Raw genomic sequence first — 6755 nt, 5'->3', positions numbered from 1 at the left:
ATAAGCAGAGGTTCTGAAGATGAACATGGTTTTTAGGTTTGACCACGAAAAATAACCCCTTTGGTGAGCCAGAAAAACACATTACTTGCTCTTACATGGAAAACAAAACTTCTGAAAAATCTTTGCTTTGGGAAACACAGACAGCACATCCTACAAGTCAGAGAGTTTGTTTCCCAGCAATTTTTCCAACAGCTCAGTGACATGTGCCATCAGGGTGGTAAAGCTCATCTGCAAATTTCACAGTTATGAATCCAGCTCTTCAAAGATGTTCCCTTCTGGGCCACCAGTTCAAATACAACCCTGTTCTGAAATGATTGAAACCTGCCATAGCCTGACATCAGCAAAGCAGCTCCAATGAAAAGAGACAGTAGTTCGCTCCCATTGCTGCTGGAGAAGCATCACCATAAAAATGTCTGTAATCAGTAACACCTTGATACTCAGTAAAAGAGGCCAAGGGCAGGGCACATGTGGTAGATGGACTCTGTCCTGTTACTTCTTCTTGTTCTGGACAGAGAGGCTTACCGAAAGTGAGACATACACTCTTCTCTTTTAAAACTTCTGGGTATGCTTTCTGTTACCTGCCAACTCTCAGACACACTTGTCAATACTATAATTTCTGCTAGGCTATGCTAAATTAGATGCTGAGATGCTGATAACCACCGTTTTCCTGAGAGGGTAGAAACATGCTTCCCTAAAAGTGCTTTGTTTTTTTGTATCATCTGTGGGACCTTCAAGGGTCCTACAGAAAACTGTGACTTACAGCTAATTTATAATAATACATAGATCACACATATGGACCCTGGTAGTTTTTCTGAATTACAGCATTGATGGCAGAAGAGACCTGTCTTGTCCTGTGTAACTTGGTCTCTGCCAGGAGATCAACTATTGTTCCTTTCCCATTAAAGCACAGAGTAATGTAAGCTTATATTTATTCCAAAGTTTCCAGCAGAGGAGAACAGCGATAAGGGGATAATTAGCTGTGCACCACCATTTCCCACCTCACAGACACATCTTCTGCAACTTGACAGCTAGGATCAGTAGGTTATTCCAGAAACATGGACTCAACAGCAAGCTGGAAGGTAAAGCTAAATTTCTGTACTTTGCATTGTACTTTGTACCTTTGAGAAAGGGACAAGGGAAAACACAGGAAGCAGGCAGAAATCTTGCTTCTGTCCACAAATGTGCTTTTGTGCAGTGTATAAGCAGAGACAGAAGAACAGTAGTGAATACTCATTTTCCATATTCCTCATAGGTAAATCCTAGAATAATAAGGGTCTGCTGGGCACTAACTACTGTCTTCCGGGGACTAAAACAAGAGAACAGTTATTCCTATGCCTAATGTTCATAAAATATGTTTGAGAAAGGAATTACATAAACAGAGTATTCCTCTAGGTTGCAGTAAGTGGATAAATATTTTTATCCCCTTTCCACAGATAGCAAAACGAATGCAACGAGGCAACAGTGATATCTAAAGCAGACCTGAGAGAGGCAGCTCCAGGAACAGAAATGTAATGCATTCATTCCCTAACCATTGCCACTACTCACTCCACTACTGCTGCTCCATCGCTAACTAGGTTAAAATAAATTATGTATTTGCTTTGCCCAGGGTAGAGGTGCGCTCAGCACACACCCCTGTTCTGCAGTGAACATGGGGGATAGCCATCATCTTATTTCCAATTTGGCTTGCTGAGCTGCAGTATGGGGTGGGCATCCCTGAGGGACCCCAGAACTTACCACTCCAAAGAGCCTCCTACCTCAACAGCCCATTTTTGCTGGCTGTTGGAGCTCAGTTGTCACTCACTGCACAATTTTTAGCAGCTACTCAGAAAAACCCTCATTTCTCAGTGAGTTCAGAGAAGTTACAAGTATCTTCCAAAGGGCAGGATCAAAACGTGCTGAGAACTGATCCCTGTCAGAAAACATCTCAGCTTGTTGCCAGCACTCTGTGAAGGATCAGTTTTACACACAAACAGAGGCTTGGGCATAGATTCACAGCTCCAATGATATTTATGGGCTTTTTACTTCGACAGGGCTGGTTAGAGCCTTCCACCAAGCTATGCTTCCCTGACCTCTAGGTTCATTGCAACCCTGACACCTGTGGACATGAACACAAGATGCAGTTTCACTTCCTCCTTTGGGAAACAAGAATGTGAATTTTTATACTGTAATTAACCCTGAACCAATCCAATTTACTTCCAAGCTCAGCACGGTCTTACACTGTTTGGATAACCTTTTCCTATACTTTCCTCAATTGCACACTTTTCCAAGGACAATTGAGAAAAGGTGAAAAAGATTCACAAATTCTCACCCCAAAGATGTAATCCTTACGAAGTGCCAAGAAACTGAGACACCCTGAAGGCTCCTGTTTCCTATGTGCACCTGTGTCTATTACAAGCATATTGAGAACTTTGAGGAACTAAGCAAAATCAAACTCAACTCTGTGTTAAGGAGGATCAGTCTCTGCATGTGACATACACACACACTCCACAAGCACCCACAAAGCCTTGGCCTAGGTATTCTACATGTGCCTGTATCCTACACACTGTCATACCAGGAGACTGTTTAATTACATATGGAAACAGCCAGTACTATTTACCGAAGGATCAATAATGAAAACTTCTTCCAACCAGTGCAGTTGTATAGTGACAGGCAACCTTCAGAAACAGTATGACACACAGGATATTTTGCGTCCTATAAAAATCCTTTAAATAATTTCAACTGGAGTAAGAGTACTTCAAAAGCATACATGAATTTCTCATTAATACTACAAATATAAAATTTCCAAACTGCAGATGTGCATTCACTATCAGAAGCATAAATTTCCCTTATTTTTGTGTATTCTTCTCTAACTCCGTTCCTTGGCTTTATACCTACACCTAGTAGCACGTGACTTTTCATTTGATGCTCATATTGCTTTCTCTTTAAAGCCTATCCATGCAAAATGTGTACACAGGCATGGTATTGCAGCCAGACTAACAGCACTTATAAAACCCCAGTGTCCTTCCATGTACTAGATGAGCTACAGTCTGGCATCATCAGATTTACAAACCTGTCTTAGGTGACATCCTTTATACAAACTGAAACAGCTCAACGATTCCTGCAGTTACAGTGATTACACAAAAACTGAGAAGAAAATCAGTGCAAGTCGTGGGCATTTGCCAGGAAGTTTGCTACCTCTTGGATAAAAGGTGGCCTAGCTCTCCAAAGAGAACCTAGGTCCTAGTTCTTATATTTTGAAGAAACTGGATACATAAAAACTAAAGTAAAAGTTGTTACTTTGAGAGTCTGAAGCTGGTTTCCTGCACTTTACCCAGACTACTAGATTTATCCATAGCCTCCTATACAGTTGTTCAGACCCTTATATCTCTTCAAGTCCTGACAAATCCTTTCCTTTAGGTTGCTGCAACATTTGAGACACCATCCTGCAGTTGAAAAGGCAGGAAGCAGGCAGTATTTTGCTTGAGCTCATATATCGCAACGTAAACATGATCTCACTCAGGGACTGTTGGCAGACAGGTAAGTAGTTACCTAAGCCTACATAGTCCAATACCAGTATAGCAGTACCAGCTCCCCACAGGATTCATCTGTTCACCAGCTACTTTAGCCCTATATAAGAGGAAGCCCAATTCAGGTAATACACCAGCCACAATCCACTTGCTACTTCAGCAGAAACAGACCATTCCATTAAAAAGTTGGATCAGTATAGTTCAAAAACTTAAATAATATTGATTCTGGATTAATATTATCAATTCATGTCCCTCTTGGCCTCCCTGGGAATTGAACCTGTCTACACAATTAAACTGTATAATGATTTTCTCTAAACCTATAAAAGCCTTTTATTTATAGCTGCATCTCATCATATGAAACACCATGCTCTAATCTATTACAAATTGAAGGGATAACAAATACTAAAGCATAAGCTGAATACACTCAGCACATTATTTTGGCCTTCCAGTACTTGAAAGGGGCCTATAAGAGAGATGGGGAAGAAACTTTTTAGCAGGGCCTGTTGCAATAGGACGAGAGGTAATGATGTTAAAATAAAAGAGGGGAGGTTCAGTCTGGACGTGAGGAAGAAATGTTTTACAATGAGGGTGGTACAATATTGGAAGAGGTTGCCCAGAGAGGTGGTGGATGCACCATCCCTGGAGACATTCAAGGCCAGGCTGGATGTGGTTCTGGGCAATCTGATCTAGTTGAAGATGTCCCTGCTCATTGCAGGGAGTTTGAAAGTCCCTTCCAACCCAAACTATTATGTGATTCTATGTTTATGCATTTAAAGCATTGCAAAATTTTACTTACCAATTTCCATCTGAATTAAGAGCAAACTTCTCTTCAGCTGAGTGTTTGATACGAACCCAGCAACACATTGGTAGCAGGGAATAAATAGATGAACAATGTGGTTTTTTTACTCATCCATGTTCCATGGCAGTTCTGGCCTACATAAAATCCTCACCAATAGTGGCTGTACCAGTAGACAGTCATCTGTCTGCACAGCAACAGCAGCTCCTGCAGAGCCTCCCATACTACACCCCCAGTTAAAATGCAGTCTCTTGTTGGCAACAGCTCTCTAGCATCAGACTTCTCCTCCTCTACCAGCCATACCATTCTTCCACCCTGAGGAACACGAGCAGTGAGCCAACTCAGCATCAGCAATGTGGCCTGGCTAAGGCACATCTTAAATGTTTCTTAATTTCTGTCCCATACTGACTATCTATTGACTGAGGCTTAGTTATGGTAAATAAATAATTTTCATATACCTTGTACTACCTAAAATCTACAGCAGCAGTTGTGGCTAGCACTACATAGGTAGTGATGTGTAAGTAAAACAAGACCTAATAGCAAAGTTATAAAAGGAAAACTATGCAGCTCAGAAATGAAATGCTGCAATATACATCTTGTTACAAATACTTAAAGCCTGACACTTTGACTTAGTAACCCCAGTGCTCTAGGGTCACTGCACCTTCCTGACAATAACTGGGGCATCTCTGAAGTATACCTTAAATCTAAGAAGCTGTGAAGAGAATTACAAATATAACCCACCCAGATGGCACGATCGTATCAAAATTTAACATGTCAATCTGCTCATTTAATTAAAACCCTTTCCCTCTCCATGGTTAATGGCAGGTCGGTACAGCAGAAATGGCACCCGAACAGATGTTAGTAAATTTGTCAAAGCTGCAGGATGATTGCTCTGACTACCGTGTCTTTTGAAGGACTACACTATTTACATCCCTACTGATCTCTCATGTCAAATCTCGCAAATATTACTTCTCCATTGGCTACTCTACAGGACAGTGTAAGCCAAGTTCCTTGGTGAAAGTCATTTGCTTTGAGAAAACACCATATGATTAGAGGCAGCCTTTTTTAAGATTTCAGTAGAAAAACCTTTAATGATGAAAAGCATGCCTTAATTTTAAATAGGTCTTTCTCCACATTTTTTTAATCTTAACTGTTCCCATGAAAACCTAGTCACAAGTTAAAACTGGAAAAAAGAACTTGGAGATCAGCTTGACTAAGACAAGAGAAAGCCTGTGTCATAATTCACATTTTGGTGGTATCAAGAGCATCCATAGCAAAGTGAAACCTGCATGTGCAAGAGCCTCACCATGCACCCTGCCGTCCAAACCAGAGCTGCAACCCATGCATGATCCACCCCTTCTGCGCAGAGCAGATCTGGACAAGGGAAGGCAGAGGTGCCAGCAAGCTTTTGCCCCAGAGACTGAATCACATGAATGAAACGTTTTTAAAACGTTTACATTACAAAAAGCAATCGAGTTACCAATGAAAGCAAAATAATTGCCAGCAATGTCAAAGGGACACAACTCTTGGAAGCAAGTGTGACCCTCTGCTCTGTTTATGGAGGGCATCTGAACCGGTGTAAGACAATACTACATTTTGATGGGGTAACATTTTCTTTTCTAGCTAGGCAGGTTACGCTTCCAAAACCTAAAATATGCAATGTATCACACTGAGCAGTTTTATCTCAAAAAACTGTTCAAAGAGCCAGAGGCACACAGGAATGCTGCAGGGTCAGACACACAATGGAGAAGGGCAAGGAGCTTTCAAAAGAAACAGTCAGGGCTGTCAAGTTGCAAAGGAGGCACTGTGCAGAAGTGCCATCCTCTCCTACCAGAGACCTGCCGTCTGAACAAAGAGCATTCCAGGCAAATTTTATCCTTTTTGTGATTCTATGCAAAAGCTCTTGAATCAGAGATGCTCCAAGACAATAAGAACTGTCGTCTATGGAAGCAGTTTTAACAGAGATATTACCTGTCTTCCATAAGAATTGCTCAGAGAACTTTTCAAACTCAGCTACCATCACTTCAGTTTATCTGTATGAAAATCAAAGCAGTTAGGTAGCAAGTGGCTCACTTGATTTCAAGTGAATATTAGAAGAGGCTGAAAAACTGCCTGGGTCCACGTTTAGGTGAGTCACAAGCTGTAAATGTAAAGTTACACTTCATAGCACTCGGGATAGTGCAAAAAGAAGAGGAACAAAACCTTAAAAGGACATGAAAGGATCTTCAGCATCGTCTAACATAACTGATCACCCAAAACCCATTTATAAAAATTACTGTACAACTTCTCTTTTTCCTTTTACACCCACATTTGTGCATCCCATTGCTCATATTTAGCTGGTGTGGTAGATGGCCAGAGAAGATATGGCTGCCCCATCCCTGGAAGCGTTCAAAGCCAGGCTGGATGGGGCTTTGACCAACCTGGTCTAATGGAAGGTGTCCCTTCCTGTGGCA

The 6755-nt window shown here is 41.4% G+C and overlaps 1 protein-coding gene across 1 annotated transcript in view; it reads right to left on the bottom strand.

Annotated features, from left to right (window-relative positions):
• ARHGAP24 (Rho GTPase activating protein 24) overlaps positions 1-6755 on the bottom strand; it is a 210538-nt gene that overhangs the window by 83706 nt on the left and 120077 nt on the right. The window lies entirely within an intron of this gene.

This window comes from Strigops habroptila, chromosome 7 (genome assembly GCF_004027225.2).
Source record: "Strigops habroptila isolate Jane chromosome 7, bStrHab1.2.pri, whole genome shotgun sequence".
Lineage (NCBI taxonomy): Eukaryota > Metazoa > Chordata > Aves > Psittaciformes > Psittacidae > Strigops > Strigops habroptila.
The sequence above is the reverse complement of the archived record's forward strand: the minus strand, read 5'-3'. Positions and strand labels throughout refer to the sequence as shown.